This window comes from Belonocnema kinseyi, chromosome 10 (genome assembly GCF_010883055.1).
Source record: "Belonocnema kinseyi isolate 2016_QV_RU_SX_M_011 chromosome 10, B_treatae_v1, whole genome shotgun sequence".
NCBI classification, from domain to species: domain Eukaryota; kingdom Metazoa; phylum Arthropoda; class Insecta; order Hymenoptera; family Cynipidae; genus Belonocnema; species Belonocnema kinseyi.
In genome coordinates, this window is record NC_046666.1 from 84480599 (window position 1) to 84492870 (window position 12272).

General features: G+C 32.1%; 1 long non-coding RNA gene across 1 annotated transcript in view; it reads left to right on the plus strand.

Annotated features, from left to right (window-relative positions):
- The first annotated feature begins 2964 nt into the window (after positions 1-2964).
- Positions 2965-12272, plus strand: part of LOC117181923 — a 57082-nt gene continuing 47774 nt past the window's right edge. Inside the window, exon 1 of the long non-coding RNA XR_004468213.1 lies at positions 2965-3082. This is a non-coding gene — a long non-coding RNA (uncharacterized LOC117181923). The remainder of the gene's footprint in view (positions 3083-12272) is intronic.

A 12272-nucleotide genomic window follows, 5' to 3' on the forward strand; every position in this document is an offset into this window, starting at 1 on the left:
TAGACAGAGCTAAAAAATCTGCATTTTGAAGCAAACAGACCTTTAATCGTAAAATAATCGGATCCTGTCTGTCTCTCTTACATGGTAAAAAGAGCGGGCCGGTCGGCTACATGTATCGAAGTCTCAACCTCTAGCTGTCAATTGTTGACGAAATTGTAGTAAAAACTGTGTTTTTCGTGGACGGTTAATCTAATATTTATAAAAGGAAGTAATTTTCTGTGAAATAACTTTTGGTATTTCTGCTTATGAAAAACTGCGTTATCATCATGTGCTATATACGAAAAGGTGCGTGCTTCCCACTTGAAGTGTTGACATGCGGTGTTTTGATAAAAGTAGTTATTTGGTTTTGGATGCAGCTGTCTTAGAATAGGTTAAGTAATACAGAAACAGAGGTGATTCAGTATATAAACCGATTATTTAAAACAAAACTCTCCTTATAAGCGAGATGCTCAACGGTATGCAAACGTTTTATGTACGTGAGCAGAAAAACACATTTATTTTAACGTGTAACTGCAAACTGTCTTACTTATTTTGGTTAAATATCTAATTCACTCTTGTCTGCGTATTAGAAAAACAATTCTTAAAATATTTTGTAACACGAGAGTAAAATTCGCTGGATTCGTGTCACACGCCCCTGACAAAAAGCCTGGATTTTATGCTACAGTCAGTCCCAAATTTAAATTAAATTCAGGTTAGACTGTATACAATATATACCATTAAGCTATTTTCAGTTACATTAAAAATCTCAGACAGATTCTGGCGCGGGACACATTATGAATAAAGAAGAAGATTTTCTTTTAATCGTAAAAAGTAAGGTTGAAAATTAAAAAATTTAATTTTTAGCATAAATTTTTAGAAAAATGACACGAAAGACGAAACAAATTTGAAAAAAAAGTTTCTTTAACCAAAAATATAGAGAATTTTATTATAAAATCTGATTAAAAAATATATATAGTAAACAAAAATCTGCGCGCTTTGCGTGAACGTTCTTATACCGCTCTGTGTGCGTGGCTAACAAGTTTCAACGCGATTATTAATTCTCGCTCTTCACGCTCGATGATGCATTCACCTCGCGATACACGCTCAGTCTTTGTGTTTACCCTACATTTGTGCGCAATATTTTAAAAATTAAAGGTCAAAACATCGATAACTTCTATTTCGTGATTGAGAATCCTCTTTTGTCGAACCTCCTTCAGCTTTAACGAACACATTCTCATTATGTATCTCGTACTTCGCATTCGATTTTGTCGAAAGTGCAAACTTTTTTTCATTATTACATTCTCATCAGAGAAAGTATTAGATTTGTGTAAAATTTGACCCCCCTCCCCACTTTATGTCAAATATCCACGTTTTAAGACCCCCTGAATTTAAAAAACAGGTTTTTACGAATTTGTCTGCCTGTATCTCTGTATGTATGTCTGTCTATCTGTCTATCTGTAAATACGATAACTTTTGAAAAAAGTAATCTATTAGATGGCCCTTTGGTACACTCTTTTAGTGTCCTAAACTAAAGATCAAGCTCGTTAGCCAGCCATTTTGGATGAAAATTCAAAAAGTGGTCACATTTTGAATATTTTTGAGACCACTTTTTTAAAAATTCTCTGTATGGTTAATCACAGCATTCAAAAAATTTAACAATTTATCCTAATGACTTTTTTTCGAAAAATCAAAAATTACTAGTTATAGCATTTTCAAAATAAAAAAAAACTAAAATGAACCATTTAGTCTAAACAACGCATGATACGAGAAAAAGTCTGGAAAAGAAAAGCATTGCTTTTTGAAAGCTCTACAAGATTATGATAACAACTTTTTCAATTTGGTCAAAAAGTTGCAAATTCCAAATTTGATCGTACAAAAAAATTTTGAAACCACATTTTTTCAAGTTTAAAAAATTCTATGTACGGTTGTTCATAGCACTCAGAAACTCAAACAATTTTTCCCCATTACTTTTTTCTATAAAAAGAAAATGATCAAAGTTAGAGCATTTTCAAAATAAAAAAAAAACAAACTAGAATGTACATTTTAAGCCAAAGAACTCATAATATGAAAAAAAGCCAAGAGAAAAAAACCATTGCTTTTTGAAAGCCCTACAGGACGATAACATTTTTTTTAATTTGGTCGAAATGTTGAACATTCCAAATTTGATTGTAATTTCGATATAAGCTACGAAAAAAAATGAGACAAAAATTTTTCATTCAAAAAAGAGCTATAATTTTTTATAGGGCACGTAGGTTTTGCTTTAGTCGTAAAAAATATCATTCAAAATAACAATATTAAATTTGTTTGGAAAAACGACACAAGGTATGAACTTAAATTACCAGACAAAAGTTGAAATGAACTTTTTAGAAAAAGCACAGAAAAGACAAAAGAGGACATAGGCTCCTATATAGGACCGTATATAGATTCCTGTATTAGACCCTATGCAGATGCGCAGTAGTTTTTATTTAATCGTAAAAAACATTAAAAACAAAAAAATTATAAAAGCAAGGAAATAAGAATTAGTATGATTCAATTTTTATGCATATTATAAATTGCAATGATATACATTTAATGAAATGATACATGTTTTAGAGCAGCTTAGAATACAATTTAAAGCAAAATAAGAAACAAATACAAAAATAATCATGATAAATACAATTTGCTTTTTATTTTGCAATTTTTTAATAAGTAATCCCAGGCAGAGTTACATAAAAAATGTATCATAATTGATATAAAAGTTTTGTGTGTAATGTAGAAAAGTTTACATGTTGAACAAAATCGAGTGCGAAGCACGAGATACGCAATGAGAATGTGTTCATTAAAGCCGAAAGCGCTTTAACAAAAGAGAGTTCAAAATCACAAAATTACAGTTGTCAGTCCGTTGACCTTTGATTTTAAAAGGTGTGTCCACGAATGCGGGAGCAATATAAAGACCGAGAGTGTAGTGCGAGGTAAATACATAATCGAGTGCGAAGCGCGAGATAAATACAAGCGCGAGAAATAACAGTTGCGCGCCCTAGGCTCGCTCAAACTTGCTCTAGTCGAATAGCAGACTGGCCGCTTCTTGGCTGCCTTCAATCGTCCAGTAAACGAACGTGAGCAGGTACAGGTACACAGTGGTCTATTCAGCGCCGATTAGCCGACTGACCAGTTAGTCGGCTAACCGACTGGTTCGGCTGGTGGGTTACGACATATATACTTTGATCTGTGATCTATAAAATAAGCAAACAAATAAAGAAATTTAATTTTTTTGTACAAAAATTAAAGCATTTGCAGGTTTTATATAAAAATATACATAAGATATATTACAAATTAAATATGCGAACAATTATATAATGTACATAAAATATAAAGTAGAAATATGAAATACAAATAAAAGTAAATGCTGGAGTGCGTTATTTTTTAAATCGTGTTAAACTTTTTATTCGCGTTTGAACTGTACTTCAAAACGAACGTAAACTGTATGAGTGATTCTCCTAAAGTCGGCCGCTTTGGAGAGTGTAACTTCTGAGAAAAAAAGTTGTTCGAAATGACTGAAGAAAATTTGTATCTCATAGTACTTACTGTCAGGTAATTGAAAATAAGTGTGGCGGCGAAAAAAATTGATACATTATTATGAAAATATCATGCATAATTATTATAATAATATATGTATATATAATAATTCATATATAATGAATATAAGTCCGTAAAAAATCAATAATGATATTGATTCATTGCACATAAATATTTATTATTTATAAACAATCATATGTATAATAATGTAATCTAGGCAAGATTCATTCATTTCTTTACTATCGAAAAACATAATTACATAATAGTAACATTGCTATAAACGTAAGCGCAAATACATTTCTCCCGTTCTATATTTTATTTGTTTCACGCTTTCCTTTTTGTTTCTTTTCATTGACAATATAGGTTGGTAAGTTTTCTTCATTCGAATTCTCTTTTTTCTGTTTTGCTAGTAGTTCTTTTAGATCGTGTATTAGCTTTGATAAATTTTTAAAGAAAAATATTTTGATTCTTACCTTTATTGTAGCGAAGGAATGGAAATGAATATTTTCATTATGAAAAATTGTATTCTTTTATATCTAGATATCAGACGAAAATCGCGATTATGTGTGTGATACTTATAAAAAGGATACTGGTTGGGCATAATAATAAACATAATAACTATTTTTATTTTTAAATTACAATGGCTTATCATACTAAACGATCATGTGCGAAGGGGTAAAAATTAACTTAACATTTACTTTTGTTATAGACGCTCTGACGTTTTGTCAGTGCGATTATTCTTTATTTGAACGTGTGCAGTGGGCCGCAAAGGATGGGATAGAACTGGCTGTTTAGGTCTGGAGGTAGACACATGTGACCCTTCCTACGCTTGCTTAGAGTGGGGAGTTATGGTGCCATCACACATGTATTTCTCGTGCGAGGAATGCTAGCGTTCTGCGATCCGACACTGCAAGTATGACTAACCTCGAAACTCGCCACTAGGACCGAGGCGACATGACATCTCGTACACGATATATTTAATAAGATTCTATGTTTGTACGTATACAAAATAAGGTTATAATTTTGTTGAATTAAATTCTATAACTTCTACTCGCTGAATCCAAAACTCAACTTATTTTTTGATATTTCTCAAGTAATTAAGGAGTTTTCGGCTGGACTGACAGGACCCTGTAACTAAGGTACGCGCGTCAAAGTTTAAACATTTTTTCAACCGCTTTTAAACTGTGTACCGGGAAAACATATTTATAAGGCGCCATATTAAATCCGCCATTTTGAATTTTCTCAAATGCTTCATTACGTTTGAAAGTATGTAGCAAGTAGATTAATGTTGCGCATTTATTCGTTTTGTTTGGTGAAACTAAATTTTCAGGGTGTCAGCGATCCGCGTGACGTGAAATGTCCTATATATATATATATATATATATATATATATATATGTTTACGTTCGTTTAAAAGTACAGTTCAAACGTGAATAAAACGTTTAAACACGATTCACCTTACACAGTAAAAAAGGATGGCAGCCAATTCTTGCCGCTTGCGTCAGAACGACATAACCTTAAAATTGTATTTAAGAGCACGCAAGTGACAACTACACTTACGAGCATGTGATACTTCGTCATGTGGTCAATCGGGTACAGTTCCCCTGGCTTTTTTCCAAAAAATGAAAATGATTAAAAACTGAATTCGGAGATGCTATAAAATATTATAACGAACGTCCACGGATTCTTTTTTGAGGGATCATTACCAAAAAATTTAATTATGCTGAATAAAAATTCTATGCATGTGCATTATGTTGAGGTTAGAGTGGTTTTTCAGCTCTATCATTCCGATAATTTGGAAATTATTTATGAAATAACCTTTTTTGATTGCCTACAAACAAAGTTAGTTCCAAAACATTAGTTACTATGTTTACTTAAAAATCCAAAGATTGTGGCCAAAAATATTGTGTAGTTTGGAAGTAATGCTCGGAAGAATTGTAATAGAGATAACCTCGAAATATACACACACGTTTTTAGTAAAATCAAAATTTTTAATTAACCCAAAAAAAAGTATGCAGGCACGTCCGCAAGCACGTTCGCTATCATTTTCAAATTTTTTTAGACAAAATATTTATAATTGCAGAAAAAAGCGATATTCTCTAATATCAGATTACGTTTTTTTAAAAAACTTTTCAAATACATTGCACGATCACAAACCATAAAAAGTTTGCATATGAGCTAAAATACTTGAAAAAAGGCATGCACCTTGGTTTTACTTCAATAGTAATTCAATAAAGAATAAATGCGGAAATGATTGTTATTTCTATAATATTTCACTTAATTTTTCCAAAACATTATATTTATATAAGGTAGAAAAATGCAGACGTTAATTTCATAAAAATATGAAGTAAAGGCAGATATTTTATTTTTAGTTAAGAAGAACAGGTAATGTAAAAGTGTGTAAACGCTTTTACATGTGTCCATTCAAATGAATGCAACTAAAAGGTACGAAAACCATGAATGATTCTCTTCATTTTGTATCTGGGAAGTCTTACACTTTTTTTTAATAGAATACAAAACTGTCGCCAGAGCCGTATGTGAAGGAATTCTACTTTTAATTTATAAAAATCAAAATATACAGTTTTTCTCGAAAACGAAGCAAGATATGGAAAAAAGTTGGAAAAATTGCTACCAAAATTTATCCATAACAATGTATATTCTCATATCGTTTCATTGAAAATCTTCATTATTTTAATTTAAGAGGTAAAAATTCGTTTTTACTCTTTCATACCATTGACAAAATCAGAACTGAGAAAATGTTTGTTTTTAAAATTATCTGAAGATATTTTTTTATTTAAAAATTTTATCGGCTAATGATAAAAAGTTTTAAGTGTTAAAAAACACTTCAGGATGATCATATTTCTAGCTTTTCTGCTGAAAATAATTATATCGAGCACTAGAAATAAATAAAAAAAAGAAATTAAGTAAAGGAATCAAGTTTTTGATAAATATAAAGTAATATTGAAAATTATGAAGGAGATTTTTTTGTAGCAATTTTTCCAAAGAACAATTTAGCCTTCGTATTTTTTTATATCTTGCTTCGTTTTCAAAAGCACTGGGTATTTTAATTTTTATACTCTCATTCATGAGGGTGTATTTTAATCGCCCAAATGTTTGATCTCTGGTTTTTAACGGATTTTTACGTTTCGGCAGTCCCAGAAACTAAAAATCATTAAACTTTATCAGTGTATGTCTATCTCTATGTCTGTATCTCTGCCTATATGTCTGTATGTATGGTTACCTGAATGTTGTGGCCACGCTAACTTTAAAAGGATTTTTTCAATCGAGTCAGACTTTGATGAACTCCTTAAGGTTCCCAAAATAAAGGTTAAGTTCGTTAAGCAAATATTTCCAACTAAAATAAAAAATTTGGAGCATTTTCAAAATAAAGTTTTTTTTCTTTACAACTTGGTAATTTTTGTCAAAGCCTCTTATAGATAAGTAAAATACTTGCAAATTGTCCAAATAAAAATTTAAATTTCGATGAAAACTCTAAAAGTTATATAATAATGTTATATAATTATATAATAATGTTCGAAAAAATGGCAAAAAGATGTTGTCGCTGGCTCCCGGGCTACTAGTAGGTTAACTCTCAATAAAAACACGTACACGAGAGGAAAATTAATGACGAAATGATTTAAATTCTTAAGATGTTTAAACATGCATGTGAAATTTGTCAGTAATAAAGAATTTAAAAATTCAAATAAGGAATGAATTTTAATATTTTGAATTAAATGCGAATCATAAATAAGTATAAATTTACATTAAAATCATATAAAAGCTACAGGTTTCATAGAGAAACGTAATTTGAAACTTATTGAATGAATATTATTTTATTTTATTAATTAAGAATAACTTCAAATACTACAGGAAATCGCACTAAATTTTTTAAGGTTTAAAATAGAGAGCATGGTAAATTGATTTCGAAAAAGAGAATACACCAAACTATTATAAAGTCGTCTTTATTCAGATAAATATGTGTATAAGTATTCGGTAATTAAAAATATAATAATACATAATCGAATAGTTATATTAGAACCTAATTTAAAGAATTTCAAGTTTACCTGGTAAACTTCATAAATAGGACTTTTTGTCCGTGTCTCGTCCATTGTGTCCTACGGTAAACTGTTTTGTTTTTATTTTAGTAAGTGAAACTTTTCAAAGTTATGTACACCTAATTACCAACCACATATATTTATAGAAATAATGAATACATCAATTGAAGCTAGTTTTGTAACAAGATATTCCTAAAGTATAATAAAATAAATAATAGCCTGGATCAAGCTAAAATGTAATGATAAATATGACCAGGGTCAATCTTGATGGCCAGGTTAGATCTCGCCGAAACTGGCCCTGGTTGGACTCTAGCTTATTATCGATTCCGCGCCATTTTATTTTTAGGAAGGTTTGTTTGTCTTTTATCTTGTCACTCTTGTTTCAGTATAAACTTGATGACATTTTAAGAAAATTTTAATTAATAACTTTAATTTGAAAAAAATTGATCGTCGAGTTTCAACTAAAAAAATCATTTGATGTGCAAAATCTAAAAGGAAAAATTCATTAGCGCTATCCTCCATGTTCTTTACGTACACGTCTCTTCTTGCATGTTAAAAATATCGAAGAGCAGTTTAAACTTTATTTATTGTAAAAAATTGATTTGCACATTCATTTATTTTAGGTAAGTGCGTTAACGGTGACTAATCCTGTTATCGACGCTACGCATGTGTAGTGCGCAAGGACACCAGAATTGGGAACACTGCTATCTAGCCAGGTTCGAGCTCTAGCCACCAGGAAATACAAGCTAGAACCAGACTAGCGGCCTCCAGCCTGGCCCAAGCGTGGAGACTGGAAGTAACTTGGGGATTTATACGCAGATAATATGCCTGATAATATACTGACCTTTAATTCGACATTTTTCTCTGTCCAAAAATCAGGCCAGTCGAGAGGAAAACCCAGGTATGGAAGTTAGGGTGGTAATGACGGGCCGCTATATGTAATTTTGTCTTCTAACAGTTTTGGAACATCCAGGTCGCCTCGAAACTGTAACCATAGGGGGAATAACTTCTTAACCCCCCCCCCCTCCTTTTCTTGTCAAGCCTGCCAAAAACATATTTTTATTTTCATTCCTTAGCACATTCATCATCTCTGGTAATATAAGGGATGTGAAAACATTTTTTAAACCCGGACACAAAGGCGCTTCAATGGAAGTTCCGAAATATCTTTCTCATAAACTTTTAGAAATTTCTTTAAGGAATACAAATGTTTAAAAAAAATAAAATTTAAGCAAAAAAAGAAGTCGTTTTGAATTCTCCGATCTAGATCGAACACTCAACAGACCTGGGCACCAATAATTAAAGCTAAAGTTCATTCCAGTGTTATGATATTATACATTTAAAGATATTAGAAACAGAAAAAAGTTACATATGGTGTAACGGGGTTCTTTGAAAAAATCGCAATATTTAGAAGGGCATGCATTTAAGCTCGCTGTGTTCCGGGTATTGGCCGTATTAGGGATCCTCTAGGAAGAGTTAAGACACGTTTCCCCTCCAATGGTCGCCGCTGTACCGGAACATTGGCATTTTCTTGGGGCGCGAAAAGTTTGAACAGTTTTATTTTTTATTAATTCTGTTGCTTATGACAATTTTAAAGAGCATGTCTTTTAAAGTGAATATTATTTTTCTCTAAGTCCAATAACTAACCTTCCCAATAATGTATAATTTACTTGTTTGAGTGATGTCTCTATTATGTATTAAATTCTCTTGAATTCAACATTGTGATTTGAAAATAGCGCTAACTCATATCAATCAAAATGCATCAAAGTTGAACTAGTTCCGGTACAACGGCACCAATTAAATGTGGAGTACCTCGTGACTCAACTCTCCCTTGAGGATCTTTAGACCCTTATGATATAAGAGACTCCCGTGAACACTTACAAATATCTAAACTAACCTCATTTTATGATCTTTTGCCAATAATTCAGTATAAGAATAAATTATGCCGTTACATATTAAATACATGAAGCAGAAATGCTCTTTCTGATTATGATTGCACAAATCAATAGGTGTCTTTAATAATTGATTATTTATGGTAAAAGAAAATTTTTCACTCTCCAGAGAATTTTTTCTTTACTTAGTATATCATAAAATCACTTTAAGCGTTAAGATATTATTTAAACAATGTAAGTATAGTGTGGGCTGTGACTTGTCTGTTCTCATAAGTAGCCAATGTAAAGCTTGCTTTTATACTACTTTATGGGTAGAAGGGCAATTTCCCCATTGGACGCGCATTAGGTTTAACTGGCCATATATTTTTATATGTGTCATGTTTTATTTATTATTTGCAAAGTTGATATTACATATTTTTATTACATAGCTGATTTCACAGTCAGAAGGAAACGTTTATGGCGAAAAAAGATTTGTCATATCTTCAAACTAAATCTAGGTTAAGAGATACTTCCTACAAAGATACTTAGATCAGGAATAGATGCGACAACAAGTATTTAGCGATAAGATAACACGGTTTGAAATGGCAAGACTTGATCGACAAGACTTACTGGAATTCATTCGTAGCCACGTACTCCATTCACGCACGTAGGCAATTAGGAAATGGTTAGTTACTCATATAGACATTCTTTCAAATTTGAAATCATGGTTAGTTTTTATAAGCAACTTTCACAAGGCAGCATGTTTCTGCTACTACATTGCACTATGTGAAAAATTAATAATATTATTTTGTGTCTTCAACTAAAATAATATTAAGGATGTCAATAGATTAAGTGGGTTTGACTCTTTTTATTTCTCTACTGTATTTTCTTTTGTATAATATATAGAGGGTGATTTTTTGAACTTGAAACTTTTAATTTATAAAATTTTTACATAGAGTGCCTATTTTAATCTATAATCATAAATATCTTCTAAAATACTTTACCTGCAAAGAAATTCTTTGAACAAAGTATGACCAGGACCGAGGGGGACATTTTAATGTGCCATCAATTTTGAGCTTGAGGTCGATGTTCAGGGTCAAATGGAGGTAAGACCCTTTTCCTAAATGTGAACCCCTACTTTTGACTGCAGATTTAAAAAGAGCGGACAATTTCAAGTCAACGATTTGTGGAAAATTATTTTTGTGACCTTGAAAAGATAAAAAATTAAGGTCAAATATCTGAGAAACGACTAGATGCCCCTTTTCTACATTGTCTTGGTTTTTTGGGGCAAACAAACGTTCAAGATGCTTTACGAAAGTCGATGGAATGTTAAGGTGTACAACACTTTGACCATCATGACCTTCAGGTCAATTTTCAAGGTCACTTAAAGGTCAAAACGATCTTTCTTAGATTGAACTCTGTTCCCAAATGTATTTTTTTGTAGACTTCAGCGTGTGGATTTTTATCACAACCCCCCCCCCCCCCAAACACACCTAGAAAGTAACAACCATTTCGGGTAAGTTGTAAAGAATGTGACTATATAGTTACAAAAGTGACAATCTTGACAATGTCACTTCTCTGTGACTAGTTACAAAAAAAAGACACTTTCTCCTTACTTTTACCGTTACCCAGAAACGGCGGCGTGGACGTAGTAAGTTCTGTCTCCTTTGGGGTGCTTTCTTGTCGTGAGTTCCCCTTGCTTCTCACGCTTCAGGTGGTCTTTCAAAACCGTCCACAGTTTTCACCAAAGTTTCTCGAGAAATGGCTGCACAAGCTGCCCGAATCATTTCCTTTAGATCTTCTCGTGTTGTGGGTCACTGAACAAAAACTACATGTTTAATATAATCCCATAAAACTAATTCAGGTGATATTAGATCTGGTAAGCTGGTGGTCCATCTCTCATTGAAATTTAGGTTCAAAAACTCACGTACGATGAGTGCAAAATATGGCGGAGCACCATCTTGTTGAAGCCACATTCTTTGTCTTGTTGCTAAGTCAACGTTCTCTAATAGTTCATGGAAATGGTTCCTTAGCAACTCTGAGTAAGTGTGTATGTAATTTTATTTCAGAGAATTTTGCTCCAACGATCATTAGACTCACGAGATTATATCAATGCTATCTAACCACATGCAAGTAAAAACTACACTTAACAGATAATATTTTCTAATATTAGATTTAATTTTTTTTTAATTTAATGCACACTGCACGATCAGAAGTCATAAAACTTTGCATTTGAGCTAAATTATTCTGAGAACTTCAGCCATATTGGTTTGACTTCATACATGATCCCGAATCAGATAATTATGATCTCAAAAATCGATCATTCACTCTGGTCGATCCAAGTAATCTTCAATTCGGTATAATTTTTTTCGCATATCAAAATTATATTGATTTCGGTATCATTTTAAAGACTTTTTTTACTGTGCGGACGAAATGAAAAGGTGCCATCTGCGGTGACAAAATATTGAAGCTTGATAAACCCAGACAAGATCACATATTATTCCATATTATTCATGAAGTGATACCGTCTAAAAATCAAAAGTACAGTCTGTCAAGTTAAAGCGTGGGTGGCTTTACTCGCAGTCGGTAAGGTGTATCGACATGATTTTGGTGTCAAAATATTAAAAAGAGCTCCCTCTTTCATGCTTTTTGATTTAACATTCAGTTTGCTTTCAGTTCTCATCTTGTTACCACGTTACAAAAAATGAGTTCCATATACGCTTCGCGCTTCGAGGCTGTGTTCCTTTGTTCCCACCCAAAAGGTCTCAAATTGTCTCACAATCAAGCTGCAAAGTACATGGGAAAATCATCGTCGT